We start from the raw sequence: 19,349 nt of genomic DNA, 5'->3' as shown, positions 1-19,349 counted from the left end.
ATTGCCAGGGATGCAACCAAGAGCCTTTGGTTTCCAACCCCGGCTCCAGCACCTATTTGCTGTGTGACCTTGGACAAGTCCCTCAACCTCTCTGTGCCTTACTTCCCTTATCTGTAAGATGGGGATAATCACAGCACCTCTCTCACAGAGGATGAAAATGTAAAGCCGCCTCTGGGACACGGTGCTCAGTGGGGATTAGCTAGCAGTGTTAGCGCCGTGGATTTTTCGTGGTAACTGGGGCAATCTCACAATGTGGCGATGAACAGTGTGTGCCTGCTTCTTTGTCTCCGCGAACGGGGCTTGAAAGAAGGTTTTTCAAAACTGGCTCACTAGTAAAACTAGCTAATGTATGTTCGCCATAGAAATTGAGAAACAGAAAGAAGAAGAAAATTACCCTCCGTAATTACTGTTGCTCTCTTTGGACTATTTATTTCCAGCAGGTGGTTCTCTTTTGTTTTTGTTTGTTTTATTCTCCCTTATTTCAGAGCAGGGTTAGGAGGATGAAGGAGGAGGAGGGGCGACAGCGTGAAGGAACAGAAATTTCAGCACAGTCCAATCCACCTGCAACAGAAACTACCTGAGGCTTGAAATGACCCCTCCCCTCCCCGGCGAGAACTGCCGTAACTCAAGGGGGGTCCCGCGCGTCTGGGGCTCTCCCTCCCCGGCGAGCGTGTCGTGCGTTCGCAGCGGGAGCGCATCCGCCCGTGCGTGTGACATCTCAAACGTCTATCGCTCCAGAGCGTCCAGCACACCCCGCCAGGGAGCGCGGCCAGGGAACTGCGAGTTCAGAGACAGGCTTTGATTTCTGAGAGCACAGTAAAAGAGCTGTTTGTGATAGGAGAGCAATTCTCGGCTACTGAATAAGAAATAGTCCTCATCCATAATGCATGGCCCGTTAGCAGACAGAAAGGAAAGCGAGTCTAAATCTAGCAGCGGCTGGAAAAAGATGAGGAGTGATTCAGAGCACCATTCAGAACGGGCTGGGCGCTCTTCTCAGCTAATTCATGCTCCCCTCGGGCTCACCGAGGGGCCGTGGCTGGGGGCTCGCAGGGCGTCTGTTGGGGAGGGTGTCACGACAGCTGCGGAGGAAAATCTTAAGCGGCAAGGAAGAGTTAACAAAAGACGGAGAAAGACCAGGCACTCCTAGGGGATGTTTCCTAACTCACAGGTCACTTTCCTCGAATATTCCAGATCCCTTTGGGGTCTTTATTTTGCAATCCTCCTTTCAGCTGTTTCACCAATGGAAACACAGCTAGGAAACCTGGTGGCGGGGGACACGTGGGCTTGGGGGCCTTGAGTGGGTTCCGTTCCGGCCGGCCCAGCGGCCCTACACGGACCACCCATGGAGAGAAAGGAGCCCGTTTAATCTGTTAAGCAATGTTTCTAGAGTGTGAGCTGTCCATTCATTGCTGCCACTTGTTTGTCATATCATGGTGACAGCAGAGGACTTCCCAGGGCCCTTAGCCACCCACCGCAAAGAGTTCACTTTGGAAATATTTCGGGAAAATGTTTGCAGGGGGTTGAATTAGTGCTCCCCTAAAAGACACGTCCAAGCCCCAACTCCTGGTCCCTGTGAACATGACCTTAATGGACATAGGGTCTCCGCAGATGTGATTAAAGTAAGGACTGAGACCGTGTCTTTCTGGGGTTAGAGTGGGCCCTAAATCCAATGACTGGCGTCCGTAGGAGACGAGAAGAGGATGCAGAGAAACTCGGGCCGGAGGCTGTGTGAAGGCGGAGGCAGAGACTGGGGAGAGGCTGCCCCGGGCCCTGGGCGAGGAGGGAAGCTCCTGCCCTAGAGTCTACGGAGGGAGCGCGGCCCTGCCTGCGCCTCGGTTTCAGAGCCGGGAGAGAGAGTGCATTTCTGTTGTTTTAAACCACCCACGTTTGTTATGACAGCCCTAGGAAACGAATGCGATATTCTAGGCCTCAATCCCTCTGGTCTCTTCTTGTCCCATTCTCCTTTCCCTCTGGGGGCACCAGCCAGGATAGGTTGCTCGAAGGTTCCAGACTTTTTTCCCGTTTCCTCCCCAGCCTTCACCCACGCTGTCCCTGGCTGTTGCTTTATAGCACTGACACCCCTTCCTCCCTGCCCCCCACAACCTGTCTTTCAGAATCAAGCCCTCCTTACCAAGGCAGCCTTTCCCGGCACCACCCCGCCCCAGAATACGTCCCGTCCCTAGACTGTGCCACGGCCGCCTTTGGCCGGGCATGACCCCTGATTTGCGTGACTGATCTGCCCGTCCCACCAGAACGCACACGCCATTCACTCACAAACGTTTGCGGGTCACCCACCACATTGCAGGCACGAGTCTGGGCAAGAGAGAAGGGAACTTTGCATGAGAAATCTTTTTAACGAAGTATTGGTTTCTAGTAGACATCAACAGCCTGTAACTGACATGATGGCTTTGAGAATTAGACAGGAAAACAAGTCAAAAGTCTAGAACAGCGCCCGGTCCACAGTGAGAATGCAATATGTTCTAGCTGGTGTCATCGATTCTGTTATTAGGACGTCATTATTGGAAAAAACAGCGTGTCGCCCAAACAGAACATGTCTCGGGGCCAAATTCTGCTTTTCTTTTGCAAAGCGAGACTGGAAGAAAACTGCGGGCTGTGTGGGACATTGCAATGTGCCTCTTTGCCACTGTCTCCGAGTCTCTGCTCTGCATGTCACTGTCGCGTGCGCACACGCACTCGTGCGCATAGACACACGTGTGCACGCACGCCCCTGTGGCCCTGTGTGGGCCCTCTCACCCCACACACGTGGCCACGGCAGCCAGCTTTCCCGGTGGCTCTGGGGCGCAGAGGAAGTTCTCAGAATCTGTTCCCTCGCAGGGGTGGCAGAGAGAGGAGTGGCGGGCAGGCCACATGGCTGCGTTGCCAACCTCTGTGACGCCGCTTAACCCCTGCTGGTTTGGTCATTAGGCCCCCTTTATGTTCTCTCTGGTGAGTCACCTGCAGCGTGAGAATCGGTGGGCCCCCTGCCTGTGTGTGACGCAGGTGATGACCTGGGGAAGGAGGTTCTATTCAGTCCCTTTGCAGCCCCTCCCCCACCTCCGGGCGTTGGGAGGGCAAAGGTCGTACTAGGGAGTGAAAGGTAGTCGCAGGTGAGAGTGTCCCTCCCCTGGGAGGCAGAGGCAGGGCCTTGTCTCGCCCAGGGAGGGAGCTGATGGCCACGTGGCCTTCGGGAGGGTTTCCTTGGGCCCGCAAGGTGTTTTGGAAAGCTGTGAGCCCATCGTCAGTGCTTAAAATGGGGAGGTGTCACGTGGAGATGTTCCTTCTGGCTTTGCGAGCCTGGAGAGCTCCGGCCACGCTGGGCCCGGTTCCCACCTGGGTACGACAGGCTGCAGGGCGTCTCCGCGCCCTCTTGGATGGGACACGCCCTCCTTCTCGCCCTGTCCTCGCCTGCCTCCCTCCTCCCCTCCCGGGCCTGCAGGTCTCTGGGTCCTCGCCGGCTTTGGCGGCTCCCAGGGCACCGTGCGTCACGGCTGTGCGCGGCAATCCCTGCCGACAGGCTGAGGCAGAGGGCTGGCGAGAACGTCAGAACCTACCGGTGTGGAGCCGGTGCGTCCCCTCCCAGGCCCCCAAGCCTAGTCTCCGTCCCCTGCAGACCCGAGTGCGAAAGACGCAGCAGCATCTGTGCTGGGCCTGGCTCGAGTGACCCCGGAGTGCCGGCCCCTGCCGTGCAGCTGGCCCGGGACTGCCACACTCGGCCAGAAAGTGGACGGCCCGGAGTGTATACGTGTTGAGGGGCTACTGTGACAAACTGCTAAAACCGCATGGCTTCAAACCACAGAGATTCGTTCTGTTAGGGCCTGGGGACCACAGGCAGCCAACAACCAGCAGGGAGAGGAGAAAACTCTCGGCCGACCCTTATCTGACTCCGAGCCTGCCGTCTGGCTTCTGCCAGAATGCTTAAGCTTAGAAGACAAGGGGAGGGCGGTGCGTCACACACAGCCGTGCACAAGACAAAACAGCAGCTAGCACAGGGTCGAACTGCCCTGGAGCACTGGGGCGCCCACTGAGATGAAACCCAGCTCAGGGCTATGGAAAGTTCCCAGCCCCTCCCCAGTCCTGCTGAAGCAAGATAAGAATGTATCTTGGTTAGACTGACGCTTTCTTTGGCTTCTGTAACTGTGCTTGATCAATTAGATAATTTTTCAGAGTGTGGTTTTTGCCTTTAAAAAGAGCCGACTTTTCCCGGCTCATTGCTGCTCCCTGTAGGAGCTGCCTCATGGCAGGTGCAGGGGTAGTCCTGGCCAGCTAATAAAGACTCACAATTCGACCCAATTCGGTTTCTAAGGTGGTCTTTTCTCGCACTCTGGACCATAACAATTCCTCCAGTTCGGGGAGCCGGAAGCCTGACCCCAAGGTGCCAGCGGGGCTGCACTCGCTCTGAACGCTCTGGCGGAGAATCCACCCGGCTCCCGGTGTCCAGGCATTCCTCGCTGCAGCCATGTCGCTCTGGGCTCTGCCTCCCTCCCCACTCGGCCGCCGCCTCTTCTGTTTGTCCTGTTTGTGTCTCTCTCAAGGCCCCCTCTGGCGCTCTTGTAGGGACACGCGTGACTTCACTTAGGCCCACCTGGGTAGCCCAGGAGACCGGCCGCCTCTGGGGAGCCTTGATCTAATCCCATCTTTGCCCTGTGAGTAAGAGTCACTCTTCTGCCATAGGAAGTCCCACTCACGGTTTTGGGGATTAGAGCACAGGTGTGTGTTTTGGGGGCCACCGCTCAGCCCACGACGGGGGCGGGGGATGGGGATGAGGGGGCAGGGCCTCTGCACACAGGCCTGGAGTCAGCTCCTGGCCCTGATGATTCGTGGTTCCCTGGCCGTGGGCAAAGTGCTTTACCCTTTCCGGTCTCTGTCTCGTGTCACTGAGGTGGGGTTACCAATCTTGATGGTGGAGCTGTGGTGACTGCCCAGGGCAGGGCACGTGGCCCCGAGTCTTCATTTAGTCAGTGTTCGGCACACCTGGGCAGAAAAACAGCCACCTGCAGACAGGGACTGTGGCGCGTCCTCTTAGGGGTGAGCTCCGAGCTGCGCCTCTGTGTCTCCCAGGACACCGTCAGGGCGACCCGACGGCCGCCCCAGCACGCACCTGCCTTCCAGGTGCCGGGGACTCGGCGAGAGCCAGCAGGGAAATAGACACTCGTGTGTGTGTCCTGCCTGCTGCTCCTGGAACGTGCACCTGCGCTTGTTGCGTTTGCTTCCACGGTGGCTTGGGCAGGTGTGGCCACGCCTGTTTTCTGAATGAGGCACAGAAGCAGAGGGAGGACAGGGGCTTGACCCTGTCACCCACACAATCCGTGGGGAAGCCAGCAAGACACACGCCACCCTCCTTCATCTCTGCACCCTGAGCCTGAAGCGATGTTGGCACTCAGCGTCACAAATGTGTCCATCTTCTCTAGTGTTTTTCAAGCCGTCTGGGGGGTGGGAGTCCAGACTTTGCCCACCTCCTGATTGTAATGAAACCGGTTGGAAAGAGGTGCACACATAGTTTGGAGTCCCCTGGGCAAATTCAACCCCGTTCTTGCTGATAGAAACCAGCACCTATGGGAACACCGTGGAACATTCCCTCCCCGGAGTGCACCTGAGCAGAGCTGCGGGGCAGGGCCGCTGGCGTTGGCTCCTGGGAGCTGGGAAGTGGTTTCCGCAGAGCTTGTTCCTCGAGACTCTTCAGGAATGTGGGCCACCTAATTCTCCCAGTGTGGGGGACACAGGAGCAATGGTGGCCAGAGCATGCAAGGGACGTCCCCACTGGGCCCTCTGTACGTCTCTTGCTAAGACTGGGAGGGGTTTTGGACCGAGGCAAGGAGACTGCGTGTGTCCACCGGGACCCTTTGGCAACAGAAATCCTTGTGAGCGTCAGGAATGGGAACATCTGGAGGTGCTCAGACGATGGCCAGAAAGACTGGAGAATGAAGTTTAGGGAAAAAGCAGGGCCCCACAGGCCCTGGGGAGCCTTGGTCACAAGACCGGCCTGGTGGTCTTGCCTGGGAAGTGGCAGTGGAAGGCACTGGCCCTGTCTGCCGCCTGCGTCCTCCTGCTACAACCCCATCGTTCCGTGAGCACTTTCTGCACATCGGGATGTGTCAGGCTCACATTGCCATTTCCCTGCACAGCCCTGGGACCCAGCTGCTGCTCACGGAGCCCCGGTTCCCTTTAGCGGGGAATGGTGTCCAGGAACTAGGGTGGAGCTCTAGGCGTGCTCATTGCTGCTGGGGTGTCAGTGCATCTCGGCCTCTCAGTGAGCAGAGCGTGTGTGCATGCGTGTGTGTGTGTGTGTGTGTGTGTATGTGTGTCTATTCATAATATAATGTGAGCTTACACTGGTATGTTTAATTCCAACCTAACACCACCAGGCTCGCTCTTCCCTTTCCACGTTCCACATTGGTATCCCCCACGGTGGGAACCCAAGCTCTCAGCACAACCAAAACATTTATTCCTTTGTTTAATCCTGTAACACACACAAAGTAATTTCAGAACTGTTACACCGCAACCACTGCAACAGAAAGGCTACTAAATACAGTTCAAGCTTCCTTTGCAGTTCTTTTTTTCTGTCATCAGACTGAGGGTTGGTGGCCCAAGTTCCAGGTTTGGAAGTTGTTTGGGTTAGTAAGTTGTCTGCATGGTTATGTAATTCCTTTGAAATTCGGTTAGGTTCCTTGTGGTTTTATTTTTATTCAATTTCAGGGTTTTTCTCTATCCTTGTGGACAAAATTTTATTTGTTGAATATCTAAAACCCTACGGCGGGGGAGCAGTCCTCTCTGGGGTCCAGGGTTTGCTGGGCCCTCTGCTGTCCCTCTAGCCCCACGGGGCTTTGGGGCATGGGCACCTGGCAAAGCCGCCCATACTCTTGACCCCTGTCTCGGCTCTGACCGGCATTCTGCTTCCAGCTCTCAGGCTCTCCGTTCCGCCCCTCCAGATCTTTTTCTAGTCCCCAGGACAGGTGATGTTAAAAATACCCGTGACTGTCCTGTTTGCGGGCCCCAGCTCCTGGAGGCCCCGGGGCTTCTGGGATGGTGACTCAGCAGCCGGTCTCAGGAAACACGACTGTCCGGATGCATTTGGCTTGCAGCGGGGTTGACGGATTCAAAGTGAAAGGCGCTGAAAGTGGATTCCAGGAAACGAGACCTTCCTAAAGGCATCCTGGGGAGCACTCCCAAGGTGAGGCTTTAACCGAAGTGATGCAGAATATATTGTAACAGGAGCGGCTAGGGCAGCTCACTGCTTCGCAAACGTGCTGGGCTCTGACCCCGCCCACATTGTGCCCTCGGTCCCCTCCGTCCCCTCCTTCACCGTGAGCCACCTGCACCAAGTTCCTTCTCTCCTGTCCCCCCTCGGGCTTCTGCTGTCACCATTTCCTGAGCCTAGAATGATCTTTCCAGAGATTTCTAGGGGGCCGGGGTGTTCTTTTCTTGAACTCCAGTGTCCTGTCCCGGGAGGGGACTTTGCTGGCTGTAGGGTCTGCTCGGGCTGCCGTAGGGAAGCACCCAGATTGGGGGGGGGGGCGCACACAGAAAGGTATTTGTCACAGGGCTAGGGGCTGGAAATCCGATTCCCAGGTCCTGGGTCCTGTGTGCCTGGCACATAGGAGGGTCCCCAACATTCGCCGAACGACGGGATGGGTAGGAAATGTGTTCTGTGATTGCCTTCCCCCCTCACACCCCAGGGAGACTTTCTTCACCAAGCACGGCGATCTCTCCTAAGCGCCGGGAGAAGATTCTAGTCCCGGCACAGCTGCTGCGGGAGCTGGACCTGTCGTGCAGGTGGAATCTGTCCGCCATCCCTCATCTAATCCATACCCAGCTCGCGGGCCCTCGCTTAGCGCCAGTTACCTGCGGCTGTTTACGGCCTTGTTGCTTGTCTGGGGCGTTTGATTGACAGCGAGAGATGGAGGACGGTCCCAGATCCCAGGAGAACCAGGCTCGCGGCAGCTTGGAGGGGGGAAAGGGGTGCGCGTTTTGAAATCAGACAGACTTGGGGTCCAGTTTTTGCACCTTCGCTTATAAACTGTTTAAGCTGTGCGGTATCTCTCGGCTAGAGTGGCCTAGAATTGCTGCCCCTAAGCGTGAAAACTGCCCCGTGTCTCATCGGCGGAGCCGGGCCACGTGCCCACCCCTGCCAGCGCGGGACCGGGCTGCCTTCTCCTGAGATCGGCTACTGTGCGACACCGGAACAAAGCCAGGGCTCTGCGGCCAGGAGGAAGGCAGGATGTGGCTTTGGGATGGCCACCAGCAGGCTCGGTGGCGGCCTGTGCCTTAGCAACGTGGGTCCCCCCCAGAGGAGCTGTGTGCGTGTGTTGAGGGGCAAGAGCAGCAGGAGAGGCGGGAAGCGGCACCCTGGGAACGGGGCCACAGGGCTCCTGCTTGCCACGGGGCTGGCACGTTGCCACCTCCGTGGACCAGGACGCCCAGCTCCCCCTGGGGCCTGACACACCCACCCTTGTTGCTGCTTTTGATCTGTTAGAATTCGTTCATTACCTGGAAGGGTGGCGGTGAGGAATTAGCACTATTCAGTCAGCAGACTTCACGGCCATGGCCGCAGGCCGGGCCCCCTCTGCTGGCCCCCCTGCCGCAGGCCACGGCCCTTCCCCGTCTCCCCCCAGGGAAAGTGCTCGCTCACGGCCTCGTGGCCAGCCCTCCTCCCCTGTGGCTTTTCCAGGCAAGAGGTAGTTACGGGTCCCCATGTCCCCTTAGCTGCGTGGAGCTTGCGTCCCTCACCCACCCCAAGTCATCCTCCCCTTCAGCGCTCGGAAGCCGCCTCTGTCTGTGGGTCAAGGGGACTTCAGAGTCACTGACCCGGTTTTCCGACTTGGCCCTCCCACAACTCGCCGCATACCTGAGACTTCTGCGTCTTGGCGTCCCCGGTCGAAAATCCCCATTTAGCATCCTGTTGCACACATAAATATGCAAGGTGTCAGCTGGCATTTCGTCCGGTGGCCACCTGATACAGGAAAATGAAACAGGGCAAAGGAGTATAGCTGGGGTGGGAGCTTCTGTTTTACCTGGGGTGGCCAGGGAAGGCTTCTCAGAGGAGGTGACTTTGTTACTTTATTTGTTTATTTGTATCGACAAATAAAAAGAAGAGAGGTGATGTTTGAAGAGAGACCTAAGCGAGGTGAGAGAGTGAGCTGTGCTGACATTTGGGGGGAAACACATTCTGGGGAGAAAGGGCAGTAAGTGCAAAGGTCCTGGGGCAGGAGTGAGCTGGGTTTGTTGGAGAGAGAGGAAAAAGCTCAGTTTTCAAAAGGGTCCCAGCTCTGAGTGACAGAAGACTCTTTTAGATCTTCAGTAGGGTGGACATTTCAGGGGTAGAAGGGTTAAAAAAGACACACCAATCCCAGAGCCAATGTCATTCGGGATCATTGAAGACTATAAATCTCGGTGGCATGTTCCACCCTATCTTGCAGCTAGCAATACACCTGCAGGTGGAGCAGTCCCACCGGACAGAGCGTACCCTGGGGGCAGGGAATACATCTTGGTCTCCTCTGCTTCACCAAGAACAAACTCTGGAACCTAATAGGTACTTGGAGTTTTTAAATCATTTATTCATTCACTCACCCACTCAGTTGACAAATATTTGTTGAGTGCCTATGTGTCCCCAAACTTGGAGGCATAGCAGTGAGCAAAACAGTCACAGACCCTGCACTCGGGTAGTTTATTCTAGAAGAGAGATGGACATTACCCAAATACTTCTGCAATTAATTATTTAGATAATAATTGCAACAAATGGGAAGAAGCAAAAGTCAGGGGGCAGTAAGAAGGCCCCCCCCCACCTGGGCCTGACCCAGTTTGGGGGGTGTGGGCAGGTGGCAGGCAGGAAAGGCCTCTCTGGGGATGTGACATGAGTTTATTTATCCAACTCGGAGCAGCTGCTACGAGTCAAGGACTGTCCTAGACTGGGGACACACTGTGAACGAAATAGCCCCAAATCCCTGCCCTCATAGAGCTGACCTCCTTGCAAGGGGCAGGCAGACAGTGAATAAGCTGGGACAAGTGTTATGTAATGCAGGTGCCAGGGAAGGGCTTGCAACTCTGCATAGGAGGGACAGAATAGGCCTTTTTTACTGAGAAAGTGACATTTGAGCAAAACCTTAGAGGAGGTGATGGAGCAAGCCACGTGGGTTTCTAGGGGAACGGCACGCGCAAAGGCCCGGAGGCAGGAGTGTGCCTGGCGAGTGTGAGGACTAGCAAGGAGGCCAGTGAGCTGGGGGCAGGGCAGTAGACGAAGAGGCCCAAGACCTCCTGGAGGGTCGGATCATCATGACTTTTAGTCCCTCATAGGGACCTTGGTGGGAGCCACGGAGGGCTTCGAGTAGCACGGGGAAGCCCCATGGTCGGCTCACAGCCTGAAACGACGGTGCTGCTGTGCCAGAACAGACTGTTGGGGGTGGGAGGGGGCAAAAGTCGGAGGCCGGTCAGAAGTGCGCAGCAGTTCTCCAGGCCGCGCGGAGAGGACGCTCCAGGCCGAGGAACCGGCGTGTGTGAAGGTGAAGGTCCGGAAGGAGCTGGAAGGAGCCGGGCACATTCACAGAACTGGAAATAGACGGCCGGGAGGGGAGACTGGGGGGCTATGAGATGCGGCCGAGGGGTGAGGGGACCCCAGTGCAGGCCACGGGGCCACGGGAGGGGTGCGGCATCTGTGCTGGGGGCGGCGGTGGGGCAGTGGCAGCTGCTGACGTGATCATGGCGACCCAAACCAGACCACAGGCCCCTCCCGTGTGGCCCGTTTGCCGGGCCGGGTGCTGCGGGCTGGCTTGGGGTGCGGGCTTCTGGTGCAGGCCGCCCGGCAAGGCGGGCAGGAGGGCGGCCGGTCCCACGCCCGTCTTGTCAGGCAACAGAAGTTTCACAGCTTCCAGCAACTTTCTTGCCTCCTAAACGTAAATCATTCTAGAGTCAGAAACAATCGCAAAATAATTTAATTTCTTACTTTTTCTCGCAGAGAACCCACCCCATTTCATTTTGCTTGACAACTTATTCTTCCTGTTGTCAAACTTGTACGTTGTGCTTGACGCATGATTCAGCTCCTGGCCACGCTCCTCAAGGCCCGCTCCCAGCCCGGCTCGGGCCGGCCGGCAGCGCGTTATTTGTGAGTCTGGTCCAGCTCGCCGGCCGGGCAGCATTTCTGCGGCCTCTGCAAGCCAGGGAGGCTTCGATCCTGTGTGAGATCGTTTGCACACAGAATCGTTAATGCGCTTGATAGCCCAGAGGATGCTCCTGGCGGGCCCTGCCAGTGCTGTCTGGCAGCCCCGTCTCTCCTGGGCTCCCCGGGGCCTTTGGGAGCAGGTGGGGCCAGGCGTGCTGGGAAGTCACCCTCGGCCCCTGAGCAGAGGAGGGACGAGGCCTGAGCCGGCTTCTGCAGGGTCCCCCTGCTGTATGACGGTCCAGGGGCTTCGCTTTCACCCCCCTCTAATGCTGTTCCCCTGCAGGTGGGAGGAAGACTCAAGTTCATCCTGTTGCAACGTTGGGATATTCCCGAGGAGTCTAGGGGGGACCTTGAATGATCTCACTGCCACGTTTTTCTGGAACTTGCATAATAAAGATGAACGAGCTTGCCTGCTCAGAAGTTGGGAACATCTTCTGGAAGAGGGTTTTAATACTGTTCTGTAAATTGTGAAGAGTATCAAATTATCTTAATATGAAAGAGGAAAAAAAAGTCTAAGGATTATGCCAATCCTCTAAAGAGAAGTCAGTTACTCTGGAAGAGTGGAAGAATGTTCCAGAACCTTTTGCACTCCCCAGTTGTTGTCGTGCTGCTGCCTGAAATCCCACCTTGAGACCCCTTGGGGCTGAGCATTGCTCCATCCTGTCCCCCCCCCGCCCCCTCCCCTGTTTTTCAGTGCAGACCCTGGGGGTGTGGGGTCCCCTTTCCCGGCGCCCCAGCCATAGGGCAGAGAAGGAGTGACCCCTGAGCGCGGTGTGCCGGCAGAGGGAAGGACACCCTCGGGAGTCTTTAAATTGTAATGGGGTGTGGCTGGCATCTTGCGGGTAGACGTGAGCGCTTGGGAGTCAGAACCCCTTACAGTCCTGATTCTTTTTTTTTTGAGACAGAGTCTCGCTTTGTTGCCCAGGCTAGAGTGAGTGCCGTGGCGTCAGCCTAGCTCACAGCAACCTCAAACTCCTGGGCTCAAGCAATCCTTCTGCCTCAGCCTCCCGAGTAGCTGGGACTACAGGCATGCGCCACCATGCCCGGCTAATTTTTTCTATATATATTAGTTGGCCAATTAATTTCTTTATATTTTTATAGTAGAGACGGGGTCTTGCTCTTGCTCACTCCTGACCTCGAGCAATCCTCCCGCCTCGGCCTCCCAGAGTGCTAGGATTACAGGCGTGAGCCACCGCGCCCAGCCACAGTCCTGATTCTGAGGGAAAAAATCGGTAAATCCCACCTCTCCCCAAACTTGCAGAGATTTGCTGTCGTCCAGGAGCGACTCTCGGTGGGCGCCCTCCCTGCCGGCGTGGACTGGAGCCCCGGTGGCCGCGCAAATGGGTTCATTTAAAACAGTATCGAATCAGCTTTATTGGAGGAGCAAACGAGGTCCTGGTTCATGGGGAAGAAAGACTTGCAGGCAGCGCTGAGCCAAGCCCCTTGCCTTAGAATTCCTGGGGACAGCAGGACAGGAAGCAGCAGCCACTTTAGACGCTGGCAGGGACCCGCATCTGAGGCATGCGGTGCAGCGGCCACAGACGTGCAGTCCGAGTCCAGAGAGCCCAACTCCAGAGTCCAGCCCTGCTGCTTACGGACCAGGTGTGTGAGCTCGGGCAAGTTAGGAGACTTTGCTGGGAGTAACAGTTCTCCCTAATCAGAGGGTTATGAGAGGTAAATAATCCCTGTGATGGATTTAGCAAATAAAGCACAGAGAGGGCAAGTCACTTGTCTACAGTCACACAGCAGGTACGTGGCATAGCTGGGATTTGAACCCAGGCAGTCTGACCCCAGAGCCCACATGCTTAACTGCTATGCTCTGATGAGTAAGAGCTTATGAAAGCAAGGCCACGTTTGGGTGGCCCATGTTAGTAACCCACTGGAGTGGGCGACAGTGTCTAGTCCCATAATCGCGGGACTGTACTTACAGCCCACGGGCCCTGAAGTGGGCTTGCACCTGCATGAGCCCCAGCGCCTTTGTCCATAAAACCCACCTCCCCGTCGATGGAGGGGTCGGACGCCATCCAGCGCCCGGCCCAGGGATGGCGGGCAGCACCTGGTCTGTAAGCGCCAGTTCCCTTCCCGTGTCTCCAGCCCTGTGACCGCACGGGCTTTGCAGCAAGAGTTCCCTCTGCCGGGGTCTTCAAGAGACCCCGATCAGTGCCTCCCCTTCTGCTCCTGCTAACCCTGCTCATCCATGTGATCACCAGCATGTGGCTATTTAAATGTAAATTTTAACTAATTAAAAGGAAACCAGTTTTAAAATTCAGGTCCTCCCCTTCTCTAGCCACATTCCAAGTACTCAATGAGCTCTGAGGCTATTAAGCAGAAGCTCCGTCATCACGGAACATTCTCCCGGGCAGTGCTTGTCTAAACAAATTAGAAATCGAGAACAAGAGTAACAGATGGGCCCAGAATGCCGTACCAGCTCCGCGGAGGGAGCAGTTATTTACGAGCCAGGCATTGGTCTCAGGGCCTCGTGTGTCAGCACGCTGAATCCTCCCGGCAGCCCTGGCAGGCGGCGACTGTCATTGTCCCCGTAGGACGGATGGAGAAACTGAGTCACAAGGCGTCGAGTGGACACGCCGAGGCTGCACAGCCTGAATTCTAACCCTGAGGCTCTGGAAACAACGCCGTAACCCACGGTACTATGTTCCTTCTCCCCGGTAGGTGCTGAATCGGAAGCTGTGGCCCAGAGGAGTGTCGATCAGACTTCCCTCCCACTGCCAAACCCCAGAACCGGGCAGAACCGACCGCTCAGGCGAGGTGGCGCTGGCTGGGGCTGGCCGCCCCCTCCCCGAGACGCTGGGGCGGGAGTGGCTCCCCCGAGAGCCACCGCGTGGGGGGCAGAGGAACCGTGGCCTCCTGTGGGCAGGCCGACACCCCCAACAGCAAAAGATGGGCAAGCCAACCACACTGGCTTCGTGTTCCCAAAGTTTGCAGTCAGATGCTGTTCTCCCCAGGTGGAGTGATAAAGGACTGGAGAGGGCCAGGCGGCCTCCTGACTGAGCTCCCTGCGTCGGGAAGGAAACACGGAAAATGGGTTGCAACGGTTTCTCCCGAGAGCTTTAAGCAGAGCAAGTTGAAAATATAAGGAAAACGTTCTGTGTCCTCTGGGAAGACAGGCGCCCAGTACGCGAGTCTCCCCGAGCCCTCTGGCCGTCGCGGAGACCCCACAAGCAGCAGACACCACTCAGTTTCTCTCCAGTGAAAGGACCTGGATTTTAAGGGTACAGGGGCGCCCTACAGAGCCCGCGCCGGGCGGGGCCGCCCCGGGAAGGGGCCCCGCGGGGAGTGTCTGCGCCCCCGCTCTGAGCACCGGCCCCTTCCGAGGGCCTCTTCGTTTCTGCTCCCCAGACTTCAGGCTCCTCCTGAAAATGACACAGCTCCCTACCCAGGTGCTCAGGCCCGGACTCTCCCTGTGCTCGCGTCCTGCAAACCCTGCTTTCCAGACACGGGCCGGATCGTTCCGTTCTCTTCCTACTCTGCCTCGCCAGCTGAAGCCACCGTCTCCACCCCGGCGGCCTCGGCGGCTTCGGAGTTTTCTCCCTGCTCCCCGGCGCACCCCAATTTCCTGTTCTGCACTGTAATGCTGATCGAGAAGCTGCCCCACTTAAACCCTTCCAGAATCTTCTCGGCACACCGAGAACAAAATCCGAGCTCCTCATCACATTGCGCGATCCTCCCCTGCCCCTGCTGCCTTCCGCCACTACTTGGGTCCTGTGCTCCGCCACCTCCCCCCCCCCCCGCCTCTGTGTGCCGAGTGCGCCCAGAGTGCCCCCTCGCCCAGAGTGCCCCCTCGAGGGGATGCTGCCCCTCGGGTCCCTTGCGTCCCCGCTCCCAACTCCAGTTCGCCCCAGTGCCCGGAGGTTGCCGAGAGCTTTGCTGCCCCTCCTGCCTTCCGCGGCCGCCCAGTGAGGGCGCGTGCCAGACGACGTTGTTTCTCATCTCACCTGCACGCTGGTCTGCCAGGGTCCCTCCTCGTAGCTGGAGGCAGACGTCCTGCCGTGTCCATGGCGGTGTCCGAGTTCTTTATCCGTGTTTCAATTGCAGCAACTTCTACTCTTCAGGAAATCTGTGCTCTAGGTTTTCCTGCCTCTCCCCTACCTATTCGTTATTTATCTCAAATTCAAATTTAGCTGGGCTTCCTAGATCCGATCTGGCAAACTTAATTAGGACAAGGTCAAAAGCAAACGCTCTGCGTGTCCTGAAATTTCCCCACGGTGTCCGGCAGAACGTCCTCCTCCCTCCTCCCTCCCTCCCAGCGTCTGGTGTCCTGTGTGCTAGGTGGGGTGCGGGAAAATCATCACACTTGGAACTTCAGCGGTAGCCTGCCAGGCTCTCAGCATCGAGCGCGTCCTTGTAATTCAAAAGGGCATTAATTAAATCTCACTTTCCTCACTTGTAAAAATGCAAATAATTCCCAACTTGCAAGTATAAAATTAAGGGAGATTGGGTTTTTAAGTCTGTTGTTTTTCTTTTAAAAAAAAAAAATAGTCAAGGTAGTTATTAAAGCTCCTGTCTGTTAAGCGTCTCTCATGAGCTGCTATGGACTAAATTGTGTCTCCCCAGAATTTGTGCATCGAAGCCCTAACCCCCAACATGACTGCATTTAGAGACAGGTTCTTTAAAAGGTAAATAAAGTTAAATGAGGCCATAAGGGTGGGGACCTAATCCAATGGGATTGGTGCCCTTATAAGAAGAGAGAGATCAGAGCGCGCTCTCTCTCTCCCCCTCCCTCCCTCTCCTCCCTCCCTCTTCCTCTCCCCACTCACAAGCACAGAGAAAAGGCCAGGAAAGGCCACAGTGAGAGGGGCCATCTGCAAGCCAAAATGTGGGCCCTCACCAGGCACTGAATCGGCCAGCACCTCCATCTTGGACTTTTAGCCTCTGGAATGGTGAAAAATAAATTTCAAAGTTGTTTCAGTCGCCCAGTCTTTGGTATTTTACTATAGCCGCCCAGGCAGATTAAGATGTGCCTTACTCTGCATTGGACCCTTTATGTTCACTTTTTCTCATCTTCCCTAATCCTAAGCTAGGCCACAATATGCCCATTTTGCAGAAGAGGCAAGTGGAGGCTTGGTCACATAAAGTTCTTGCCCAGTGTCGGAAAGCTTACAGTCTTGTTGGAGCGAGTTGACCACAGTGGGCCATGAGCCACATCACACTGACGTTTTTTTCAGATTAAAAAAAAAAACAAAAACCATTTAAACTGGTTGCCAACATTTATAGATTTCAGGTGAAAATGGAAACTTTGGGCTGCTTTTGAGTTTGCAACATCTGGACAAGGAACGGGAGCTGGAGTTCCTGTTACTGGTCTGGGGTCTGGCTGAAAATGGCGGGTGACAGCCGTCCTTCCACCCCTGCTGGCCCTTCCTTCCCACGGGCATTGCCCCTGGACGGACGCTGGGCGCCCCCACAACAGGCCTGCGGGCTTTTCCCGGGCCAGCGCTGTCTGTCGGGGTCGGCGTCTGCTTTGTCAGAGAGACCGGGGTGCCCAGGCAGAGGCCTTCCCGAGGTCAGGGGTGCTCCGTCCGGGAGGAGTGGGGGCGTGGGAGGTAAGGCAGCCCCCCAGTCCTCTCCCGGGCTTCCTCGAGGCCCGGCCTCCCCCGACAGCACCTGGGCAGCCTGCAGCGGGGAAGGCAGAGTGGCAGGCGGGGTCTGGAGCCTGGGGTCTGTGGGGTCCCGCGCTGCCACCTCCCAGCTAGGTGACTTCGGCAAACGCGTTGACCTCGCACGCCCCCCCCTCCAGTGGCGACAATAAAACTGCGAAGGAGATTAAACAAGTCGATGGCGCGTGTTGGGTCCAGCGCGGTGCCCGGCGGCAAGGCCAGCAGGGGCGGGCGGCCCCCACGCGGCGCTGGGGCGAGGCTCCCTGGCGAATCGGCCCCCGCGTTGCCTGCCCCTGTGCGGTGCCCCGGCCCATTGCAGTCCCACCGCTGGGCGGAAAGGCGGGGGTGGTGGCTCTGTTTCACCGGATACGGAGCCTGAGCAGGGGGTCCGAGGACAGGCAGCTGGGCAGAGCAGGACCCGGGGTCCACACCTGTGCCCTCTTCCCGCCCCACGTGGTCTCCTGTCTGGAGAATGGGGGGATCGGGGGTGGAGAGAGGGGGTGGCCTCTCCAGCTCCAAAAGGCCACCCAAGCCCTGGGATTCTGACAAAAGGCTCAGCCACCTGCCTCCCGCCCTGGACGGCAGTTTCCTGGTTGGCCGGTGGGGGTGGCCCATGGTCACCGCCTGAGGACTCCTGGCGTTCTTGCAGGACCGAAGGTGGGTGACTCTGGCTCGCCTGGCTGAACACAGCAGAGCTGGCATCTCCCGCACCAGACCCGCCTTTCAGCTTCACCCCTGCAAACACCTTCCCGCCCCTCCCCTCCGTGCCTGCCCCCGTGAACAACAACCGCAGCTCAACACGCAGTTTGGAAGTACAGTGGCTTTTGCGTGTTTTTAAAGCTTCTGAATTTAGGGGAGGTTTTGTTTGTTTGTTTGTTTGTTTGTTTATCACATCTGGTTCCCTTTCAGAGCCCTGAGCAAAGACTGCTGTTTCGGGGGCGACGTGTTTTCTCCTGGGAAATTCGTTTTGCCAACTCTGTGCTGTGCCATCTTGGGGAATGAAAAGAATCCCTCACTTCCAGGGAGTGAGTTTCACAGTTCCCGGTTTCACACACAGCATCTTGCCCACCAGAACTCTGCGGAGGAGGCAGCGTGGTGCGCGTGCTGTGCCCATTTTAGAGGCGGTGAAACTGAGGCTGAGAGGGGAGACTTTTCCAGAGCTGGCGTTTCTAGGTCAGAGTCGCCTACGGGGGTGTTTGCGCAGGGGTGGCGTTCTGTGCTTGGGGACCAGGACGGGGCCCGGGGAAGACAGAGACTCGCGGTTGGTCAAACAGTGGGGGACGATCCCCAAACTACCCAGACCCAGTCAGGAAGCGACTTTTTCTTCCCCAAACAGGGACTTTCTAAGAAAACTTGACTTCAACAAATGGGCTCAATATTAGGTTCGAATTTTTCCATCTAACCGGTGTATGGACGCTTCGTTCCTTCTCAGCGCCGTAGACCGCAATCTCTCAGCCTCTTTCGTTTTGGGTGGATCCAGTCTTCGTGGAAAGCGGCTGTCGTGTGCACTGTGGGATGTTCAGTGACTTCTACCCATCAGCAGCCCTGGTCCTTAGCAACCCAAACTGCCTCCAGACGGAGCCAAAAGTCAGGGGACAGGTGGGGAAAACGAGTCCCGCCCAGAGCCCCGGCTAGACTGTCCAGCGCACGGGGACCCGCGAGTGTTTACGTGGCTGACCGCTGATGACGTTTGCTTCCTTCCCGGTTGGGATCGTGACGGCCGCCGCCGCTGTGGCCCTCCCAGTCTTTTGGGGGAACCCAGGCAGGCAGTCGGCTGTGAGGTCCCCAGGGCTGAATCGCCGGGTCGGCCACGGGCATGTGTTTAGCTTTGCTGGCATCTGCTGCATTATTTCCCAAGGCGGCCGTGCCAGCTCTCAGTCCACCAGCCGCGGGGGAGAATTCCGGTGGCTCCGCGTCCTCTCGGGGCTTGAATCTGCCCTGCGCGTTTTAAAGGTCGGGGCCGACTCGCACTGCTTTCCGTTCCCACGCCTGCGTCGCAAGCCGCACACGGCGGCCGCCGGCGCTCAGCGAACAAAGGCGAGCGTCCGGCCTCTGCTGTCACGCTCCAGGACCCGATGTCACGGGGTCACAGCGCTGGGCTCTGGCCGTCGGGAGGAGGCTGCTCCCCAGGGGCTGCTCCTTTCCGTGTTGGGGACAGGTCCTGCCCCCGCCCCGCCAACCGCAGCAGCTCCCGGGCCCTGGCAACGCGGCCACCTCTTCCCTTTCTCGGGGAATGTCACACCCGGACCCAGCTGTCACACCCGGACCCAGCTGTCAACGCCGAATGCCACAGCTGAGAGATTTCAAAGGCTCGAGTAACCATTTTCAAACAAGACTTGTCCGTCAGCGAGAATCTTTTTCCTTTCTTGCGCTGGCTGTGACTTTACAGGGCGGTGGGGCTTCGTTCGAATGGATCTGTCGAACCGCCCCGGCTGTCCGCACACTCCCGAAATGTGACACGTGCCAAAGGCAGTCACTGCGCCCTCCCCGGCGCTTTTTGGGCACACGTCCCACCAGGGCATCACTGTCATCCTTGCCACCGCTGTTGTCACTGCGGTCATCGCCGCCGTGTTGCTTGTTTATGACGC

This window comes from Microcebus murinus, chromosome 16, assembly GCF_040939455.1.
Source record: "Microcebus murinus isolate Inina chromosome 16, M.murinus_Inina_mat1.0, whole genome shotgun sequence".
NCBI classification, from domain to species: Eukaryota; Metazoa; Chordata; class Mammalia; order Primates; family Cheirogaleidae; genus Microcebus; species Microcebus murinus.
Note: the sequence above shows the minus strand (reverse complement) of the source record.